Source organism: Canis lupus, chromosome 7, assembly GCF_048164855.1.
Source record: "Canis lupus baileyi chromosome 7, mCanLup2.hap1, whole genome shotgun sequence".
NCBI classification, from domain to species: domain Eukaryota; kingdom Metazoa; phylum Chordata; class Mammalia; order Carnivora; family Canidae; genus Canis; species Canis lupus.
In genome coordinates this window covers 6,905,750-6,927,498 of record NC_132844.1, presented here as the reverse complement: position 1 = coordinate 6,927,498, position 21,749 = coordinate 6,905,750, and the positions used below count along the sequence as shown (strand labels likewise).

General features: G+C 38.7%; 1 protein-coding gene across 4 annotated transcripts in view; it reads left to right on the top strand.

Moving 5' to 3' along the window:
- The window catches only part of FOXO3 (forkhead box O3), a 122,486-nt gene that overhangs the window by 28,856 nt on the left and 71,881 nt on the right, over positions 1-21,749 (top strand). The window contains exon 1 of one of the 4 annotated variants that reach the window (XM_072831856.1): positions 18,946-19,052. The exons of the other annotated variants lie outside the window; for them this stretch is intronic. The gene's annotated coding sequence lies outside the window, so the exon portion shown is untranslated. Of the gene's footprint in view, positions 1-18,945; positions 19,053-21,749 lie in introns of those variants that run through there. 4 annotated transcript variants of the gene reach the window in all.

The window sequence follows — 21,749 nt, the reverse complement described above, 5'->3', positions numbered from 1 at the left end:
GTTTCTTTCTGCAGTTGGACTTATTCTTTTGCTAGTGTGCTGATTAATTTGCACGGACCATTACCTGGACATAATAGTATTACTTTTTTAAACTAAACTGTATGAAAAATTAAGATTTACAAAAAGATACGAACTGAGGTTGTACAATCACATTTCTTTAATTAATGAGCTGTTACATTTTAAAGAATCAGATTTTAGAAATTCAGTTATAGTCAACCTTACAAGAATACATTTGCTATATAAAATGAGATCTATATGTGTAGGCACAGAAAAAGCTCTCTCCCTTCTTCCTTCTGGTCAGCACTGCTTCTATTTTACATCTTTATAACCCCTAGTCCCTTACCCCACCCCAAAGGCACAGGCTAAGAAGAAACTTAGAATATCAAGACACACTGAGACTGTCTTTGTGGTCAGTGAAGATGCAGTGTCCTGCCGACTGGGAAATCATGGCCTGGTCCTCCCAGAGTGTAGTAGGTCGGAAAAACAGAGAAATACAGCTTGACTGGATCTTGCCCTCACACTCAAAATCTCAGCAGGATGCTTTGGGCTCCGCTGGGATTATTTTCTGCAACTAGGCAAAAAAAAAAAAAAACAAAAAACCAGAGAACACAGTTTGTTCGGGTGCAACTGGCAAATGGAAAAGCTTGAAGGAATATTTAAACAGTTTTTGATGGAAAGTAATGATAGCATCTTAGTTGCTTAGCATTTATTAAGTAAACATAATGTTGAAGGTTCTGCAGTAGGACATTTAAAAATTGACATTCCCGAGGCTCTTTTCTAAGACCGAATAGCCAAACCCGTTTCTGGTCTAGTGGAGTTGGAATAGTTTGATGCAGATGTGTCTTGAGGAGAAAAATGGATGGCATCAGGGTGCCTGTGTGCTATTCCTGTGGGCCATTCCGCATGTAGCTAGCTGTTTTCCATGTTCCAGCTTTACTTAACTTTTTCAGAAAATTACTGTTTTTGAAAATAAAAAAAATCTAACTGGTAGAGAGAAATACAGGCTGTATTTAAACTGGCCTTGGTAATTTTTCCTGGTCACACGCAGCCCACATTTTGGAGCTTCGTGACGTAAGCGTCCCCTGACTGGGAGTCGGGAGTCTTGACCGACCAGGCCTTGGCTGCCCCGGGCCACACAGACGCCTGCATAACCCGGATCCTTGTTTACTTCCTCTCCAAGTGCTGGGGACATTGAGTACTAAGAAGGGACCGTGCGCCTACACAAGCGCTCCTGCCAGTGTTCTCTCAGCCCTGCCATTCCTGTCTTGGAAAGTGCTTCATCCATGAGGCAGGCTTTTGTTCTTCGAGTGCAGCCACCCATCCTTTTCCCGACAGATTGCAGCGTGGACCTGCAGGCCCCCTCCCCTGCACGCCAGTCCAGCGGAGGGAACTCAGCTTCAGTTGCTGTGAACTTTAAGAGCAGGAGGAAGAATCCGGCAGGGGGTGGATCTTGCTGAAGCAGGGTAGCTGGCTGTACGGAACCAGAGTCTGTGACTAATATTTGGGAAAGCCGTGCTTTCTTTAGACACTTATGGGAAATTTAAGGGGCTTTTGGATTATACAGGGTTGCCTAATGCGGATTCTAAGATCCAGCCTTCTAATTGTGAGTGTATTAAAAAAAAAACAACCTGTTTCATACTGAATGTTAGTCAAGCTTTAAGTGATCCTTTGCAATTTCATGAAAAATCAAAAGCTTGTTGCCCAGGAAGAGACTGTTGCAAAATAAAGTGGTATTTTTCTTTTTTCCCAAGGAAACTTTTTACCCTCTAGAGATTTATTCTTAATCAAAGGATGTTTTGGTCTATATGGTATCCTAATAAAAACTTATAAGCATCAGTATTCAGACAAAAGACATACATATATGTTAAATATGAAGACTGTAACTCATTAATAAGATTTAATTTCTTTTTTTAAAAAAAGTTTATTTATTCATGACCCGAGCCAAAGGCAGACAGACACTCAACCACTGAGCCACCCACATGCCCCAATAAGATTTAATTTCAGTGGGGTTTTTTTGTTTTTTTGTTCTAGAGGGGGGATAATACTCAAATTAGAGGAAAGCAAAGAGATAATGGATAGACATGAAAGGATTTATTTAAAGACTATAACAGCCAAGAATTATGAATGGAGCATTGAGACTGAAGTTTCTTTCTTTTTTTTTTTTTTTAAAGACTTTATTTTTTAAAGATTTTCTCTTATTCATGAGAGAGACAGAGAGAGAGGCAGAGACATAGGCAGAGGGAGAAGCAGACTCCCTGTGGGGAGCCTGATATGGTACTCAATCCCAGGACCCTGTGATCACCCTGAGCCAAAGGTAGATGCTCAACCACTGAGCCACCCAGCACCCTAAGATTTTATTTATTTATTAGAGAAAGAATGTAAGCAAGAGAGAGCAGGAGCCAGCGGGAAGGGGCAGAGGGAGAGGGTGAGGGAGAAGCAGACTCCCTGCTGAGCAGGGAACTTGTTGTGGGGGCTCTGTCCAGGACCCTGGAATCATGACCTGAGTGCAGGCAGACGCTTAACCAACTGAGCCACCCAGGTGTCTGAGACTGATGTTTCTGTCAGAATTTTGGATGTCATGCTCACAAATTCTGTTATGGTTAAAAAAAAATATGCAACTTTTGTCCTTTTAGTCTTGGGATTATTGCTCTTTTATGAGACTCCTATTATAGCTTTCAGACTGGAGGGTACATTAGAGCTCATTCTAGGTCAGCTGCCTCATTCGATAGAAAAAAGAAACTGAGGCCCAGAACTTGGTGGTGAGCTCAGAGCACCTGCTGGTTGATCAGGCAGAGGGATGGGAAATAGTCTTCTCAGTCTAGGACCTCTCCCTTAGAAGATGCTGCTGCCTGCCTTTGTAAGTGTTACAAAGACCTGCTTGGGCATGGGTAGGACAGTGGGGGCTGAGGGTACAGAGATTTCCTTTAGTTTCTGGGGACTAGAGTTTTTCATTTCACAGGTGTTACAAGCTGGGACTCACTCAGAGATCTTTGAGAAACTCTGTTTTCGTCTTTGTATCCAACAATTGCATAAGGGTAGTCCATTTACATTCAGGGTATAACATGCTGGTTACAGACAGGCAACCATCCTAAAGCTAAGTACCATGTGGGGGATGTATATTATAACTGTTAGAACAGTGTTTCCCAAATTGTATTCCCTTGGAAATGGTACTAGTCTTCATGATTTTAGGTTAGGTTATGCAAAATTTAAATGGTATGTTTCCTTTCTTTTTTAAATAGGACTTCTTGGGGGGCAATCCCATGACATCATTTTGGTGGTAGGGTAACTCAGGAGCCAGCATGAAATCCAAAATTCTCACTAATGAGGCAAAAACGGAAGGATCAGAACCATATTAAACTGTAGCCCTGAAGTTCACTTTCCGGTCAGACAATCAGGAAGCAGCACATGAAAATTTACTTGGAGATAGTTTCCTCGTAGTTCTTCAGCAGCTTGGAATGACATCTTGAGCTGGCAGTAAACAAAAATCTCAGGTTATAATTTTTCTTTCCATCTGATTGAATGAGATATAGGGGGGTGAAATAAAACCAAATTTCATGTTTCTGAAGCCAGAGGTTATGTGGTTTGCACTTTATATGGTTACTTATGGGTTCTAGTTATCTTGAGAAAAAGAAATGATGGTATTAAAAAGTTTTAAGTATGTGATTGATTTTTAAGATTTTTATTTATTTAATTGGCAGAGAGAGAGAGCACAGCAGAAAGGGAGCAGCAGGCAGAGAGAAAGGGAGAAGCAGGCTCCCCACTGAGCAGGGAACCCAATGCAGGGCTGGAATGCAGGACCTTGGGATCATGACCTGAGCTGAAGGTAGATGCTTAACCGACTGAGCCACCCAGGTGTCCTTCATCAGTTATTTATATTTATATTTATATTTATAGTAATCTCTACAACTAATATGGGACTTGAACTCACAACCCCAAGATCAAGGGTCACATGCTCCTTTTACTGAGCTAGCCAGGTACCCTGGTTTTCGTATGTGTTTTAAAGTTAACCATTGCTGTCTTTTTTGTTTTAAAAAGTTGGGAAAAGTATGGTATATTGATACAAGGGAAATACTTCAACAATAAAGAGGAACAAACCATTGATACAAGATATGGGTGAGTCTCAGAAACATAGAAGAGTACATACTATTCATTCTCCTTCATATGAAGTTCTAGAAAAGGTCAAACTAACCCATAGTGATATAAGGCAAATCAGTGATTGCCAGGGCCCATGGGTGGCGTAGGAGGGGGGTGGCTGCAGAAAGGGCGTAAGGGAACTTTGACTTTGTAGGGATATGAAGATGTTCTGTATCATTATTGTGGTGGTTACACTGGTGTATACATTTGCTCAAATTCATCTAACTGTATACTTAAAATGAGTGCATTTTTTTTGGTAGATAAATTATACTTTAATAAAATTAATTTAAAAATAAGAAAGTTTAAGAAAGGCTATGGCTGGAATTTCTTGAAGAACAGTACATTTTGGCCAGACTTTTAGCATTGTAAGCTAGGCCCTTCCTTTGCTTTAAAGTGCCTTCAGGGGATCCCTGGGTGGCTCAGTGGTTTAGCACCTACCTCCGGCCCAGGGCATGATCCTGGAGACCCGGGATCGAGTCCCACGTCGAGAACCCTGCCTGGAGCCTGCTTCTCCCTCTGCCTGTGTCTCTGCCTCTTTCTCCCTCTCTGTGTATCTCATGAATAAATAAATAAAATCTTCAAAAAAAAATAAAGCCCCTTCAGCTATTCCTTTATTCATGTTTACTCAAGAGTCTTCCCTTCTTTTGCCTCCCTCCTCCTTTTCATGATTTGAGCAATAGAAATTCTTTCAGGAATTTACAGTCCTTGTTAGTAGCAAGCAGGAATGAATTTTAAATTCACCTGAAATTATTTTTCAAGTAGGAGGTTCTGTGAGCATTGGTGGCCTTTTGGAATGGAAGTGTGGTGGAAGCATGAATGCATGTGTGTAGAAAGAGGGTGTATGTTTCTCAGATAATTGTGCTGTGGTTCCTCACACCTGTGTAAGCTCCTGTATGTATGCTAAAAGTATCATGAATTTTGCTTCTGGCATTTGTCTGCCACAGCTGGGGCCTCAGGTTGCACATTTGTTGTGGTTTTGGAGTCTGAGAAGCCATTTGTTGAGAAGGCACTGAGACTAGTAGTTCAGTGGGTGAGGGGAGGAGGGAGGGTCTCAGTGCTTTCACCGTTCTCTAGTCTTTAATCTTTGTCTCAACACCATTAAAGACTAGAGACGGGAACACCTGGGTGGCTCAGTGGTTGAGCGTCTGCCTTTGGCTCAGGGTGTGATCCCAGGGCCCTGGGATTGAGTCCTACATTGCGCTCTTCGCAGGGAGCCTGCTCCTCCCTCTGCCTGTCTCTGCCTCTCTCTCCGTGTCTCTCATAAATAAATAAAATCTTAAAAAAAAAAAAAAAACAACAAAAAACTAGAGAGGGCATTTCTCTAGTGTATCCTCAGAGAAATGGATGCATGCTTAGGAATGTATAATTTAGTGGGTTATTTGAACATGCAGGTATTGGGAATAGTGTTGAGTGTTTGTTTTCAAAGTTCATGTCCTCCATGTACAAAGTTAGCATCTGAGAAAGAACTAGCTTGTTCTTAATGGATCATGTTAGCTGGATTTGGTACAAGTGTTTTTTCTTAGAAGGGAGGATTACACATTATAGTAACAAGATGTTCTTTTATTTCCTAGTTTATCAAAAGATGTTGATTGTGAAATAGGGTGTGCAGATATTTTAGATCTTACTGTTTTTAAATAGATGAGCTTGAAAGACTGAGTGAAGGTTGTGCCAGAAGGTTAACAGTGTCTAAGGAAAGCTAAATAATTGGGGGGCAGGGAGGGAAAAGTAAATATTTTTTTCCTTTGCTATGTATTTCTTTTGGACATCTTTTGGCTTTGTGTTTGTGTTGTGGTTTTTTTTTTTAACTTTGTCTTTTCTTAAAACTGCTAACACAGAGAGAGGAGAGAGACCACAAACCTATATGCTGATACTCTTTCTTCTTTCTTATTTTCTCCATCCCCAAATAGTTGTTGGCAAATTAATTTCAAATGAGAGGGAGAGGAGAACTTGAGATACTTAGATTGATTTAAGCTATGTTGGTTTTTTGGTTTTTTGTTGTTTGTTCATTTGTTTTTTTACAAAATGAAAACAGGTGAAGTTTGCAGAGCTTTAGAGAAGAAAAAAAGGAGAGTCCTTGCTTTTCCTTCTCAGGAGAGTTGTAGGATATCAAAAGCATGTCTCATGCTCCTAAGATTTAGATGCCAAATAAAGAAAACAAAGCTGTTAAGTTACTGGAGATTTCGTTTCTTATTAATAGAACAAAGGTATGAAATGGCCTCATGGACCATGGCAGCACCATCCATTTTCCCCCAAATTTTCTGAGATAAGAAGCATCTAGTACTTCCTTCCTTCCTTCCTCACCTCTCCCATTTCCCTCTTTGCTCTTGCCTCCTTCTCTGGCCCCCTTGTTCTTTCCGTTTGGGCCATATGGTTTTCATATTACTACTTTCTAAACTCCAGGAATATAGATGGCAAATATGAACTCAGCCTCCTTGGTGGTGGCCCCTGGCTTCAGTGCCCCACCCCCTTGAGTCCCTTGGGCCTCTGGGTCTGCGTGGTGTGGGATGTCACAGTGACTAAACCACTGTAGGAGTTCAGGACAGCCTGGCCCATCCCCAGATCTGGCTTTGTTGAATCTGGCAGAGGTCCAGTTCTTTCCAAACTGACTCCTAGCAGCCCTATGCAATGAAATAAGAATGGACTTCACCTGAGCGGTTTTGTGAGTGGCTCTCTCTTTTTTTGTGCGCTTCTAGAAGCCACTTTAGAACATGTGTGAGAGTGATCTGTATGTGTTAGTATGTGATTTTTGGTGGAGACATTCATGATCCAAGGTATTTTCACAGTAGTTCCTCAAACAGCACTAGCAAGAACCAAGAGTTCAGTTTATCCTCCCGGTATTTTAATGTTCTACTCAAGGAGAGATGAGGGGGGTAGGAAGGAGGCATCTCTTCCATCCTTCCCACACATGCCTCCCCCAGGCAGCTGGGTTTTGCAAATCCTCGTCAAGCCACAAGTTGTTGAGGCCAAAAGCCTCCTGCTTATTTTTGTTGAATTTATGAGAGGTGTGAACATACAGTGTTTCTAGGTAGTGATGTGGAATGCAAATAGAGTTTTCAGGAATACTGGAAATATTTTTGGAGAAGGAGGTAGAGTGAAAATGCTTGCTTTTTTTTTTTTAAGATTTTATTTTTAAGTAATTTCCACAACATGGGGCTCAAGAGATCTCCTCATCATAGACCCCTGAGATCAAGAGTCACACGTTTTACAGACTGAGCCTGCCAGGCACCCTGAAAATACTTTTCATTATAACTCACCTCTCCAACTCTTCAACTTAAACTGAATTTAACTAGCAATAAAGAAGAACTTTGGTGCTTATTATATTGAATTAACTTTCCAAGTATATAGTCATTTTATAAATTACAATGGAAGTTTTGGTTATTAAAAAACTCAACACAAGCTATTGGCTGCAGGGGACCCTTTCTCCCTTTTATTATTTGATCTTTTTTCTTTTGTTGTAGAAATATGCTTTTTTGGAGGAAAGGCAAATTTGTAAATACAGTTCCCAAAGGTTGGTTATTTACTTTAGAAAAGAAAGAAGTAACGAAAGCAGAAACTTTGTAGACTCTACCTTCTTATGTCTCTTATTCCAAAGCCTTGAGGGCAAAGCCTGCTTTTCTGTTGATCGTAATTGCTGTCTAAGGGGAAGTTCTTGCAGGCACATGAAATCATAGTGACCTCTGTAAGACCACATATTATGAAGCACCTGCTGGTGTTAATATGCCAAGTCATCATTTTACCTTGTTCGTGATGAGCTTCATATTTTTGCTAGAAATTGATTTTGCATTAATGAGCCAAGTATTGAATATTTTGATATTCTAGTAAAATAAATATTTTGATGGTGGCAGCCCTGTTCCCCATCATTCTGTCACACCGTGCCTAGACTTTGCTTCCTTCCTCTTGTCCTTTTTGTATAAACCTATCCTTATTTTTTCTTCCTAAAATGTTCCTTACTTTGAAGATTGCCCCCCCAAACTTATAATCTGTCAGTATTTATTATTTTACTATAAAGGCCAAATGCATGACTTTTTAATAATTCTACTCTCCATTCCATTATCCCTTTAGCATGAAAAACATCTTTATAATACCATGTTTGCTATTTGAGATCTTGAGAAATAATTGACCCCTTCAAAAAACTTGTACTGCCTATCCCCAGAAAAATGTAGTTACATAAGACATTTTGCATCTGATTTGCCTGTGATTTGGGGGGTTTAGGACCCTCTAAATCCCATCCATGGCCTCTTGGTTAATTCTCTAATTTAAAAAAATGTTCAAATAAAAGTAGTAATGTAGACTTAGAGGTATTGGGGGGAAATGTCTAGAAGACTTGAAAAATTATGGGTTGATAAAGTATGAACTTCTCAAATATATTTTGTAAGCAGGAAGGGAAAATGTTTGAGAAAGGGTGGGCAAGTTTGCCAGGAAATGGATATCAAAGATAAGAGCACTGAGAAGGGATGTTTAGGCAAAAGATAGAGGTAAGTGTGCATCTGTTCATAGGCAGAATTAAATCTAGAATCCTTAGTATTAGTATTTCCACATTTTCTTTTAAAAGAAATTTGTGTTTCAATGAGTTTGAAAAATACTTAATGTGCTATTGCCCTTGAGAGGCTTCTGCAGGTTGAAGTTCCTGAGAAGTCCTGTAATTAAAAAACAAAAACAAAACAAAAACCTGTTTCACATGGTTTAACCTAGCATATCCAAAACAGCTTTAGGTCCAAAGGATGCTTTTTTTTCCTTCTTTCTTTCAGAAAACAGTTATTAACAGAACACACTTTAGGAATTGGAAGTGCTTGGACTAGATATATTAGTCCTTTCTTACTTTTTAGAGTCTGAGGGGTCGATGATAGCTTGAACCACAATAAGCAGAGAGCATCCCAAAGGACTGGAGAGAAGATTTCACTCTGGAGGGAGTAGCAGCTAAGTGAGAACATAACTAGGCCATGCAGTTGTGCCTTCAGTTGTCCCAAAGGGGGAAGAGCTGTTGGGCTATGACAGCTCAGAGGTTGTGTAAGTTCTTACTGTGGCTACATGAGACAGAGAGGCCGACTGAGACTGCTCATTGAGCCATTAGAAATTATGACGCCCTCGAAATGTGTTCTTTGAATTTCTTTGTCCCCATTAAGTCCAGAAGCCCACCAGCCTGAGAATAGTTAATGGGCTTTGGCATAAAAAAATTGGTTGTGATTCTGAATGTGGTGGAAGGCATTTTCCTTGTTAGCTGTGAAGATGCTAATTTTTTTTAATTGCTTTCTTATTAAACAAAATGATTGTGCTATATTTAATTGGATCAGGACATCTCTGCGCTGCCTTGTGGTATTCATACCCATTCTGGATAATGATGATGTGAAATTAGGGACTCCTTGGGCTAAATTTAAGCTAGAAGTGCAGGGCAGAGGGATGCTTTGATACCACTCTGCATTGCTATCAGTCCCCTGAGCCCAGCATTCTCTTGGTTAGGTACTCCCATGTTTTAATATGTTTCAAGGAGTTTTTTTTTTTTACATGATATCCTGCAGTATTAATAGGCTTTGGTGGCTCATACTGTAGACCTTTATGTGGCTGAGTTCCGCCGCAGCATGTGCGGTAGCCAGAGAGCTATTTCAGGAACAAACCTCATGTTTCCTCTAATTTTTAATAAGCACTTAGGTCTGCCTGACTCTTGAGATGTATCACAGAGTCCATCACATGCCACCTACTAGAGTACTAAAGAGGTCCTAAAATTAGAATTTATGCTTTGGTTTGTTAAAATTAGTGATCTTCTTCCTTTGCTTAAAACTACTTACAATCAGCCATATTTGTTAAATAACCTCTTCTAAATCCATAAATTCTAAGCTGGAATTTTTGAACCTTCTAATAAAGTAAGCAAGAAAAAAACTTAAAAATATAATTCCTCTCATGGAGTTTTGAGGTTCCCCATACTTGGTGGGGCATATACTTTTCCTTTAAGGATCCAGTTCACATGCACTTCATAATATACCATTTTGTAGATTTTTTGTTCTACTTTAATCCTTGCCTTCTTGCTCCTAACCCTCCCTTCTTCTGTCCTCCCAGTGTAGGGAGGGAAAAAACCCTGTGCCTCTCTCAGTCTGAAGCAGTCTTTTTGCCTCAGAATAGTGTTCTTCAGTAGTTTCTTCATCTTTACTTGAGTCACCTCAGTTTCAGAGGAGAAATGGATTGACTGGCCGAATTCTGCTGACTTGTTGCAACCCAGCTCTGCTGATAGGGACATTCGTAGGGTGGGGATGACAGGGGATTACCAAGCAGTTGCTGAGTGATAAACTGAACTGAAGCAACCACACGCAGGATACGCACAAAAGAGCCACTGGGACACACTGACCCATTGCTCTGAACCAGCTGCCTGTGCTGGAGCCTACTGGGAAACGGAAAAAAACCGAGAACTTTCTCATGAACGTTAAATCCGACATGAGTCAGAAGCATAATTCCAAAAGGTTTTGGGGCTGTCCAGATTTGGTGGTGGGGGTGGGGCAGAAGAAGTGTTATACATTCTATGGTGATTGACTTATTGGAAATTTACCATCATGGAAACAGAAATTTAGGGAAGGAATTCTAAATATGTTCTGGGAAGGCTCCCATTCATGGAGTTGGTTTGGCAGATAAATGACTTCCAGGAATGCCAACCAGAATTATATAGCAAGATGTGGATGGTTGATAGACTCTTTTCCTGTTACTGTAACCTGATGGTGATTGGAGACTTCCAACCCAGAGCTGGGGCCCTCTTTCTTCACATATGACCCTCCACCTCCTTCACTTTTAGCTTTTCCTGATAACTGAAGGAATTTCTCAAATTCTCATATGTGCATGTTCTTTTTCTCTCCCTTTTCTTTTTTTAGATGGAATTCATAAAAAGATTATTAACAGTTATATAAGAAACTTGAAGTCTTGGGGACACCTGGGTGGCTCAGTGATTGTCTGCCTTCACCTCCAGTTGAGATCCCAGGGTCCTGGGCTGGAGTCTTGTACCAGGCTCCATGCAGGGAGCCTGCTTTTCCCTCAGCCTGTGTCTCTGCCAATCTCTCTGTGTCTCTCATGAATAAATAAATAAAATATTTTAAAAAAAGAAACTTGAGGTGGAAATTGAGTTCATTAAAACTTGGATGAGTGCCGTTTGCTCATTCCTAGATCAGAATAACTGCAAAAGCAAGTTGTTTTTATTCCGTCTTCCATCTTCCTTTCCCCCCGTTATTATTCCAGGTAATAAATAAATGACCCTTCTGAACTGAAACAGATTTGGGAATGTTCTTTAAAAACATAACCTTTTTTTATTATATTTTTTATTTAAATTCAGTTTGCCAACATATAGTATAACACCTAGTACTCAACCCATCAAAAAACATAATGGGATTTTTTAAATTTTAATTTAATTTTATTTTATTTTGGATTTTCTTTTAAGACAGGGTAATATTATATAAAAAAGAAATATATCATCCTGCTGGGTATGCTAACTTTGTTGCTTATTCTAGGACCAAAATATATTAATTTCTGTACTTCTGTATGCTCTCAGCTATGCCTAGAATTCTGTGTGTGTGTGCGTGCATATCAGAACCATAGTTGGTGGATTTATACTTTGAACACAGGTATCTTTTATTTGAATGGTGTTCAGTAGTCCATTTAATCGTCAAGCGCTATAAATAGTTTAAGATTATAGGCTTTCTAAAACTCTCCTCTCACTTTCCTTTAAAACAAAACAAAACAACCCTAACTTAACCCATTAAAATCTGACTCACAAACTTAGAAATGTTTTAAAATAAGTATCTGAGAAGCAAGCTACCCATCTACACTCATCATGTACAGCTGTTTCTGTTAAGGGCTGTCCCATTTCTTCAAATTCCAGCCTCTTTTCATCCCATTTACTCCTATCAATGTGGATTGTCCTATTTCACTTTTACTTTCAGAATAGAATACAAATATTATAGGGCTTCTATAGAATAGAATACATTGTAGCCATGTTCCAGTAAGAAAGCACTGGGTGGCAAGTTCTTTCTTAAAGACCCACCTGAATCTGTATCAGCCTTCTGTTTGGGCAAGATTGAGTTGCTAGCCAGCACAACTTGCCCCTAGTTATTCCTGTCTCTCAAGACTTCTGAGGGGTAAGCCATTCCCTTATTTTATTTTTTATTGAGATATAATTAACAATATCGTATTAGTTTTAGATGCAATGTAATGACTTGGTATATTTGTAGATTGAAAAAATGATTACTACATTAAGTTTAATATCCATCACCACACAGTTACATTTTTTTTTTCCTTTAAACCATTCACTTTCAAAGAGTACTGACAAAGCCTAGTTTTGTTATCTGGGAAGACTAGCTTACCACAAGTTGGTGTTCTATAGATATAAGCCTTTAAAAGTTTATTTCCTTTTATTATTAAAATGCCTGTGTTTGCTGAAAAAAAAATTGAAACCTGTAGATTTGCAAAAATGCAGAAAATAAAAATCACCTGTAATTCTGCTGCTTCTTTAAAACTTAAATGTTTTATTTTGAGATAATTGTAAGTTTACATACAATTGTAAGAAAAAATAGAGTGGTCCTGTCTACCATTGCCCGGTTTCCCCCAGTGATAGTATCTTGCAAAACTATAGTATACTCAGTTTACAGTCATTAATATAGTTGAGATACAGAACATCAGAAAATTTCTGAGGATTCTTCCTTTTTATAGCCACACCCATCTCCTTTCCTTCACCTCCATCCTGGCCCCTGGCAACCACTAATATGTTCTCCATTTTCATAATGTCATTTCAAGAATGTTACAGAAGTGCAATCATATAGTATGTGACCTTTGGCACTAGCTTTTTCCATTCAGCCCAATTCTCTGGAGATTTATCCAAGTTCCTACACATATCCGTAGGTTCTGATTATTGCTGCCTAGTATTCCACTGTATGGATAAATCACATTTTGTTTATCCATTTATCAGTTGATTGAATATGTGGGTTTTGCCAGCTTTTGGCTATTTTGAATAAAACTTCTCTCAACATTTGTATATATTTTTTTGTGTGAACATAAGTTTTTCTCTGGGATAAATGCCCAATGTCTTCATTTTAATGATGGCATAGTATTTCATTTGTGTGACATTACTTTTCATTGTATAAAAATAAATATGTCATTTATTTAGCTGGTCATTTCTAGATGGATTAGGGCTCTTTTCCCTCCAGTGTGTGTTTCTTTCTTTTTAAAGATTGATTTATTTATCTCAGCTTGCATGATTGCAAGTAAGGGGAGAGGCAGATGGAGAGAATCTTCAAGAAGACTTCCCACTGAGTACAGAGGCCAAAGTGGGGCTCGATCTCACCACCTATGAGGTACTGACCTGAGCCAAAACCAAGAGTCGGATGCTCAACCACCTGAGCCACCCAGGCACCCCATCCATCCAGTTTTTCTGCTGTTATAAATACACTGGTGAGAATCTTATAGGTAAACCATAGTGCACATCTGCATTTATTTCTAGAAGTGGAATTGATGCCTCAGGATGCAGATGTTTAAAACTTTGCTTTTTTTCTCTAGATCTTTTTCTTTTTTTTTTCTAGATCTTTTTCTTATACAAAAACCTGTTAAAACCCTACCAGCAATGTATGAAAGTTTCCACTTACCCATTTCTCATACCCTTGCCAATAACAGAGCATTATTACTTCCAAAAAATTTTTTGTAAATCTCTACCATACCCTCCTCTAGCCACATGTACTTATACCTTGACTATTAGTTTTCCATTCTCACTTAGCCTGAGAAAATCTTTCAGAATAGTAGAGGTACCACTAAGATCCTGTTTTTATATGAAGTTTGAGACTCTGCTGTCTGCTGAAATGGCTTTTAGAGCCTCAGAGGATTTGGATATTTGGCTCTTGGCTGGCTCAGTCGGTTGAGCATCTGGCTCTTGATCTCAGGGTTGTAAGCTTGAGCCCCACATTGGGTGTTGAGATCACTTAAAAAAATAAAATCTTCAAAAAAAAAAGATGGGTACAAAGAATTAGAAGAAATCACCCTGAGTCTGCCTGTTGTATGTTGTCTCTTTTGTACCTCCTATTCATCCAGAAGAATTAGTTAAGGGTGTGCTGCCAACACTGACAGCCTTAAAAAAAAGACAAACTTTGAGATGTGAATCACTTTTTATAAAAATGATGAATATACACAGTGTAGGTGAGACAGAGTGTGTGTCTTACACAGGGTAGTAGCCCATTTGTAGCTCTTAGAGATGAGAGTGAAGCGTATGGTCCTTTAATGGAACTGTGTTAAGAGTAAGTAGAGTGGTAGATGCTTTTCTTCTCCCTTCTTACACTAAAGTGTTTTGGTGGTTTTCTCAGAGTGACTAGGCAGAGATTCTGAAGGAATAATATAGGGTGAAGAATATTTACCAAAACCTGAAAACTGTATTTGTCTTCTGAGATAAATGGAATCTTTGGCTTGAAAATTACTTTCTGGTAGCATATTGCAAACTGACATTCCTTCCAAATGTAATTTTTTCTCTTTGTGTTTTCAGATCTGTAATTTGTTTTCCTTATATGTGGGTACCATATTTGAGATGAATCAGGCTGATTTCAGTTGCTTTATTGTTAGAATGGCAAATCACTCTTATAGAAGATTGGATGATTTCAGAAGAGATTGTGCTCACTAACTTGTTTGGTGCTCAGTCAGCATCCTGGGACAAAGACCCCATTCTTACAAATAGACAAATTTAAGAGGCTAGCGGAATTTGGTATTTCTCTTTGTAAAGTTAGAAGAATTCTTATTCAACCATTTAAATACCTTCTGCAAGTTTGTAGCTGGAGACTAAAAATGAATATAATGAAATGAGCAGATTGAGTAAAGCATCATCCATGAAAACTAGTCACTTTCCCAGGTATGATAAAGAAAGCCTTCTCTTTATTGTTCCCAATTTATCATGATTCTTATAGCACTAATGATCTTAACATTGAGTATCTAGAACATTCACACACATTTAGGCCTAGGAAGGAGAGTATTTTATCAGACATCAAGCTGGTCATTCTATATCCAGGTGTAGCATATTTCCAAAATGTTACTCTTTAGGTTTAAAGAGCATGCTGGAAGGGAATTCCATTTAACGGAGGAGAGATCACTGGGGGAGTTTTAGATGCAGCATTTTCTTTGAGCTCAGCCTGTATAGCTTTTCCCTAACTGACTATCAGAATTTTCCTTCCGGGCTGTAGAAGGGTCCTGGAATCTGTCAACTTGGTTGAAGCTCAGAGTTTAGTTTTGTTTTTGAAATAAAAATTTTTCTATGTGGTATATTTAGACTTTTTAAATTTCAGAAGTATTTTTATAATAATCATAGAAATATCTGCAGGTCTGAGAACTCCTGGAAGAATTTTTGGTTATGAATTTGACCCAAGAATGATGACTTAAGCAACTCTGAAAGAACGTGGTGTTGAGAATGATCAAATGCATACAGCATCGAACCTTCAGACTTCTTTGATGAAAATGGTGTTCGATTCTGATCTGAGTGGTTTGTCAGGAGACCAGTCAGCATCATGCAGAATTAGTTTACTCAGGAAGTCAGAAGGTGCTAAAGAGTAAAGCATATTTTAAGCAAACAAAATTTATTCAGGAAAGATTTGCTCATGAAAATCTAGAATTACAGTGGATGTAATAAGTAATAAAGAGAAAAAAAGTAGTAAAGAGAAGTGAAAGATAGCATTATATTTCTTGGAGGATGAAAGAGGTATAAAAAGCATTGGGTTCATTTGCCATTTTTGGTGGCAGCTTAAGTTTTCGTGGATCATTATGCCTTTGTGTGACTGTGTGGAAGAACTTCCCAACATATTTTGTGTTCTTTCTGGATTAGGTAACACTCAACAGAGACCTGCTTTTGCCTAAATTGCATGAAGAGACCTAAAATTGTATTGAAGTGTGGAGGCTTCATATGATTTATTAATACATTATATTATGTTTGACATTGACCTATTTGTGAACAAAGTATATTTAGTTTACATTCATTGTTCATTACTGCATTTGAACCACAAATAAATGTTATAGTTGTAGGGTCTGTGTTAGAACTGAACAGCCTATGAATTTAGCCAAAGAAAACAGCTATCTTGGTTGAGACTTCTCCTGTTTTCTTGTTCCCTGCTCACCTGTGAAAGATGACAGCTCAAGGAGAAGAGAGAAAAGGGTATATATGTAAAGCCAAATGCTTCTGTTTTGCGGATTTTCTTCACGCTGCTCCATGTGAGCATGGCTTCTCAGCTTTACTAATTTTCATTTTTAAGCATGAAATGTTCCTTGGGGCATAATAAGCTTTTTAATTGAGATAAGTGAAATTCATAGTTGCATTTGTATTATGGGGGGTCCTTTTGTTTACTACTGATTTTTTGTGCACACTGTATGTATCAGATGCATATTTCTAATCTATACCCTAAAAGGTACTCATTTATCAAAATAGGAAACAGAAGCTTGGATCAATAAGAAAATTGACCTTCTACTAAAAAAAAAAAAAAAAAGATGGGATTTTAGATCAAATTATCTTAATGTCACAGATGGTTTGGGAATGATTGGAATGACTCTAGAAAAAGATTTTTTTTTGTTTTGTTTTAGCACAGGGAATATTGGGATGATTCCTGTTTTGATAACCTGCTTAGGTAAAACGTGGGACCAGGCTGGGATGGGTGAGGGCAGGGCAGTGAACATGGGAATGTAGCATGAGATTGAAGTAAGATAGCAAATTAGAAGAAAATTTGATTAAAGGGAGAAGTTACAAGATACATTTATTTTGTAAAATATGGTGCTTTCACATCACTCAAAAAACCCCACAGAAAACAAACAAAATCTATCTTGTAATGTGAGCAATAATTACTTGCTTAGCAAATTGTCATTGATAAAAGTTTTGGATTATTTTAAATGTAATTCTTACAAGTAAAATAAGACAGTTGGTGCCACAAAACCACTTTGGTCTGAAACAGAACAATTATACATTTAAAAGAGGTCGGACAGGGTCAAAAAACAACTAATTTGGGATTGCAGTTTGAAGACTAGAGTTCTGGTAGTTTGACAGGAGGCTGATCAGAGTGTCTTCCTTAGTTGTCAATAATGTTCTCAGTTAATGACTAATTGCTGCTCTTGCCCAGAAATCCAGAAACTCTGGAGATGAGGAATTCTTTTTGAAACTAATTCCACAGTACATCACCCCTTTTGTTCACCACCACAGACTGTACCCTGGCTCCTCTTCCCAAGGGCGGTTCATTGGCACGTCTGTCTGGTAGGGCGGTGTTTTCTGCATAGTAATCAGGCCTCTGCAATTGTGACATTCCTCCCCCTCACCCTAAACTCTTTGGGTTCTTGATGCACGGTGGCAATGCCACTGGTAGAACAAAAATCAAAGAGAGAAAAGGAAAAAAAAAATCTAGAATTTGATGTGGCTGCATAGTTCCATCATCCTGTGGTTAAGGAAACGCCACTAAAAACTTTCTTCTTCTTCCCAGGAAGCAGCCTTGTGAATAGGCAGGTTCAGAAAGCCAGGGAGCCAACAAACTACTTCTATTGCATTTACCAGCCTGTCCTACTTTTACCAAGGGTTTAGTGATCAGTGTGCACATTTTAAATGATTAGAATTTATATTTTGACCACCTTTAGTGCGTGCTAATTTGTATAACTTTTATTTTTTTAAATGTTCTTTTTCCCCAAAGATTCTCTTTATTTATTCGAGAACACTAGTAGGGGAAGGGCAGAGGGAGAGGGACAAGCAGACTCCCTACTGAGAGGGGAACCTGACATGGATTTCAATCCCAGGACCCCGAAATCATGACTTGAGCCCAAATCAGATGCTTAGTTGACTGAGCCACCCAGGCGCCCCTGCCTAATTGTTTTTAAAATTGACCCTTTGGCCACTGTTGTGTGCAGTTTTCATTTTTGTTGCCTGTGTGATAAAAGGGGTAGGGATAAAAGTCCCATAAAGAGGGGCCGCCCTGGGTGGCACAGTCAGTTAAGTGACTGACTCTTGGTTTCAGATCAGGTCATAATCTCAGGGTCCTGGGATTGAGCACCCATGTTGGACTCTGCGCTCAGCAGGGAGTCTGCTTCGGGATTCTCTATCCCCCCTACCCCCATGCTCTCTCTGGCTCTCTCTCTCTTTCTCTCTCTCAATAAATAAAGATAGCTCAACAAAAGTATGTTGAAGGAGGCAATGCAAGCTCAACCAGCAGGTGTCCATGTTTTTTGTTTTGTTATGTTTAAAAAACAGACCCCTGGGATATTTGAATATTCAGGAGCAAGGTGTTGTCATTGGTTCTTAGACTCACAGAATTTGTAAGTAGACTTTGAATTATTAATTTGTGTGTTTTGTCTTGCATACCCCAAAGGGCATAGTTAGGACATGAAAGAAAAGGGTGTTTTGTTTTTTTTTAATCACAAATTGAAATACTACAGAAGAATAATGTTTCCTACATTCTCTTCAGATACCTGCTTTACTAATACTGAGTTTTCTAATTCTGATAAGATGACATGTCTTGAAAATGGAATGTATTTTTAACCCTGTTGATCTTGCTTTATTCAGATCCTTAGATGATTATGGATAAATTCTGCTCAGTCTCCAAAACCCAAAGGAGTCCCCACATTCTTGTTTTTCTGAAAATCCTGATACTTAGTAAGACATAAACATCCTTGGGAAGGTTCACAGATTAAATTCCTTGGATGCCTTACCACAAATGCTGAGGAATAAATTTATTCATTTGCTCAATGAGTTTATTGATGCCTACTATGTGCGAGGCACTGAAATATGTATTCCTTAACAGTGGATTACTCTAGAAGAACTAATCTTGATCATTATCGTTTCTTAATTTAGCACAGCAGCATTCTGAACATCGATGGCAGGTCTGACCTTCATTCCTGTCCTATTTGGTGCTGTTTTCCAAGGACCTTGGGATTAAAGAATGCCAGAGTTGAAAGATACATAGGTAGGCATTCTAGTCCGGTTCCCTCATTTGATTGATTAGGAGTAATGTAGAACTTCATATGTATACTATAGTTGGTCTCAGGAACACATGGAGTTTCTCTAGTTTAAATGTAAGTGCCTGTTTAATACTGAGAATCATTTTAGAATGCTTGAATTGGGTGAAATCTCTGGTACAACCCCTTGAAAAACTGATGGGTGACTAAATTGACAATCCTATTTAAAGATGATTGAGAATTGGCTATCGCAGATCTGTTTTCTGGTATTACAAGTAGTCCTGCCAAAGAGGCTTATTCTAACTGGGAATTATCTTTTTTCTCCTAGAGGTATATACACAATGGACTAGATTAGAGACACAGTCCAAAGTAGAAGAATGATCAGAGAACTTTTCAGAACTTGTTGGATTAAAAAAAAGAAACAAAAACCCCAAACCCCAATCCTTTTCTGATGCTGCTGTAATTTCTCTGTCAAAAACAAAACCCAGAAACAAAAATACTCTGACAGAAATCAGGAAACCAAATATCCTACCTGCTAGCCAAATCAATGGGTTCTGAACAGAGTGTACCATTTAAGATCCCTTTTAGCTGTCTTTGGGTTTATTTGAAAACAACTCCAGTGTGATCATAAGTGGAAAACAATTTAAAAGCTCTTCTTTTTGGCCTTGGTGCTTTTCATGACATTTAGCATTTCTAATAGTTCTTTAGAGTTTGAAGAGGAATACGCAATTATAGAGAAAAAAATCTTAACTTTTTTTTTTTCTTTACTCCTACCCCGCGATAGAAAACTGGCCCTAAGTTTCCTGGACAGATTTGTTTCACTCTGAAGAGAGCTGCTTAAGCAGTTAACGCTCAACTGTGTAGAGCATGCTTCCTTTTGTTAACACTGAGGTAGCCAGAGTGCTTCCACCAGCTGCAGAGGTTTGTTAGCTGGACCTCAAGATTTTTGCCTTAATCCAAATGGACAGTTACCAGAGGACATGATGCAGAAGAGGTTATTGGAGGTTAGTTCTTAAATGTCTTTAAGATCAGCCTACTGTAATTCACATTCAGTAAAGCAGTGGTTTATAACTGGTAAGCTGAGTAAATGGATTATCTCTAAGCCTTACTATTTTTAGCCTTTCCCCAAAAATGAATGGTGAATTGTCACGTCTCTCCCAGAAGCTTTTGTTTCAGTGAGTGCGTAGAGACAAGATGGAGCCCCAGCATTACTCCTAGAAGAAGGCAGTGGGTAGGAACGGTTGTGCTGACTCGGGGTAACATCCAGCAGAGAGGCGCTGGGAGTTAGGTGCCATGGTCCTACTTCTGTCTGTACCAGGTTTAGCTACTTAGTAGCTGGGTGACCTTGGGCAGAGTTGTAAACTCTGGGTCTTGATCTCTTTAGTTTAAAAATTAACCAAAATACTATATGTCCTGTCTACTACTTTTAAGGTGGTGGTGATGATGTAGTATTGAAATTGAAGGTGGTATTATTAAGAGGAGGGGAGAGGACAGAAGGCTAAATATAACCAGCGAGTGAATTTGTTTCCCTGTCTCTCTCTATATAATGCTATGGATCATCCTTTTTTTTTTTTAAGATTTTATTTATTTATGTATTTGAGAGACAGAGAGTGTGCATGCCTGAGTAGGGGGAGAAGCAGAGGGAAAAGGACAAGCAGACTCCTCGCTGAGCGCAGAGCCCAATGTGGGGCTCTATCTTATGACCCTGAGATCATGACTGGAGCTGAAATCAAGGGTCAGACACCTAACTGACCGAGCCACCCAGGTGTCCCCCTGTGGATCACCTTTAAGGGTGAATGTATTTGTGTTTCTGGGTTGGCCACATGGGACCACAAAGTGATCTATTAAATTGGAAAGCAGTGTTGTTCTTACCTGTTTCTTTATGTCACACTACTTTAGTGGTACACATCATCACTGGTCCTTCTTTTGTAGCTTAGAACCTGAAACACACATACGTACATGCTGGTAATGTGCCTAGAGGATTGAACTTGACAACAGGGCTGCTTGTTCCCTAGGCTAGAGTCCTTTCATTAAACTCAGGAGACGTGCATATTGGATTAAAAAGATATATACATACGTACACACAGTTTTGAAAAGGAAAAAGTTGGAGAAGACCTGTTATAATCCTCCTTAATTTATGCGTTCCTTGTAGTTTTGGTCATTTGCACATGAGCTGTTTATTTAGGTTCATTAAGAAATTTTCTGTTCTTTATTTTCTGTGTTTTGTTTTTATCCATGCATAGGCTTTATAATTTATTACTATAAAAGAATAAGGATTGGATGGATTTTAATTTATTTAATGATTGCTTTGCTGGAGAGCACTTGTTTTTTTCCTTTATTTTAATATTTTGTAATATAGTTACTTTTTTTTTTATACTTTTAGAATAAAAAGGACTGCATCTAAAAGTCATGTAAATTGCTAAGGTTCTTTTTTTTTTTTTTTTTTTTTTTTTTAATTGCTAAGGTTCTAACTGTGAACCTCCTGGTCAGGAACTCACAATAAACTGACTATAGGGAAATTTGGCCACAAGAAAATAGAATTAAGCAGAGAATTCAGTGTTCATAAGTGTGTACAAATGAGTCATGAGATTGGACCGCCCAGCACAGCAGGCTGGGCCTCTAAGGAGCACCTCTGTGCTCTGCATCAAAGAGGAGGAAAGAATAAAGGACGGAGGGGTGTGTGTGTGTCTGTGTCTATTTAGTTT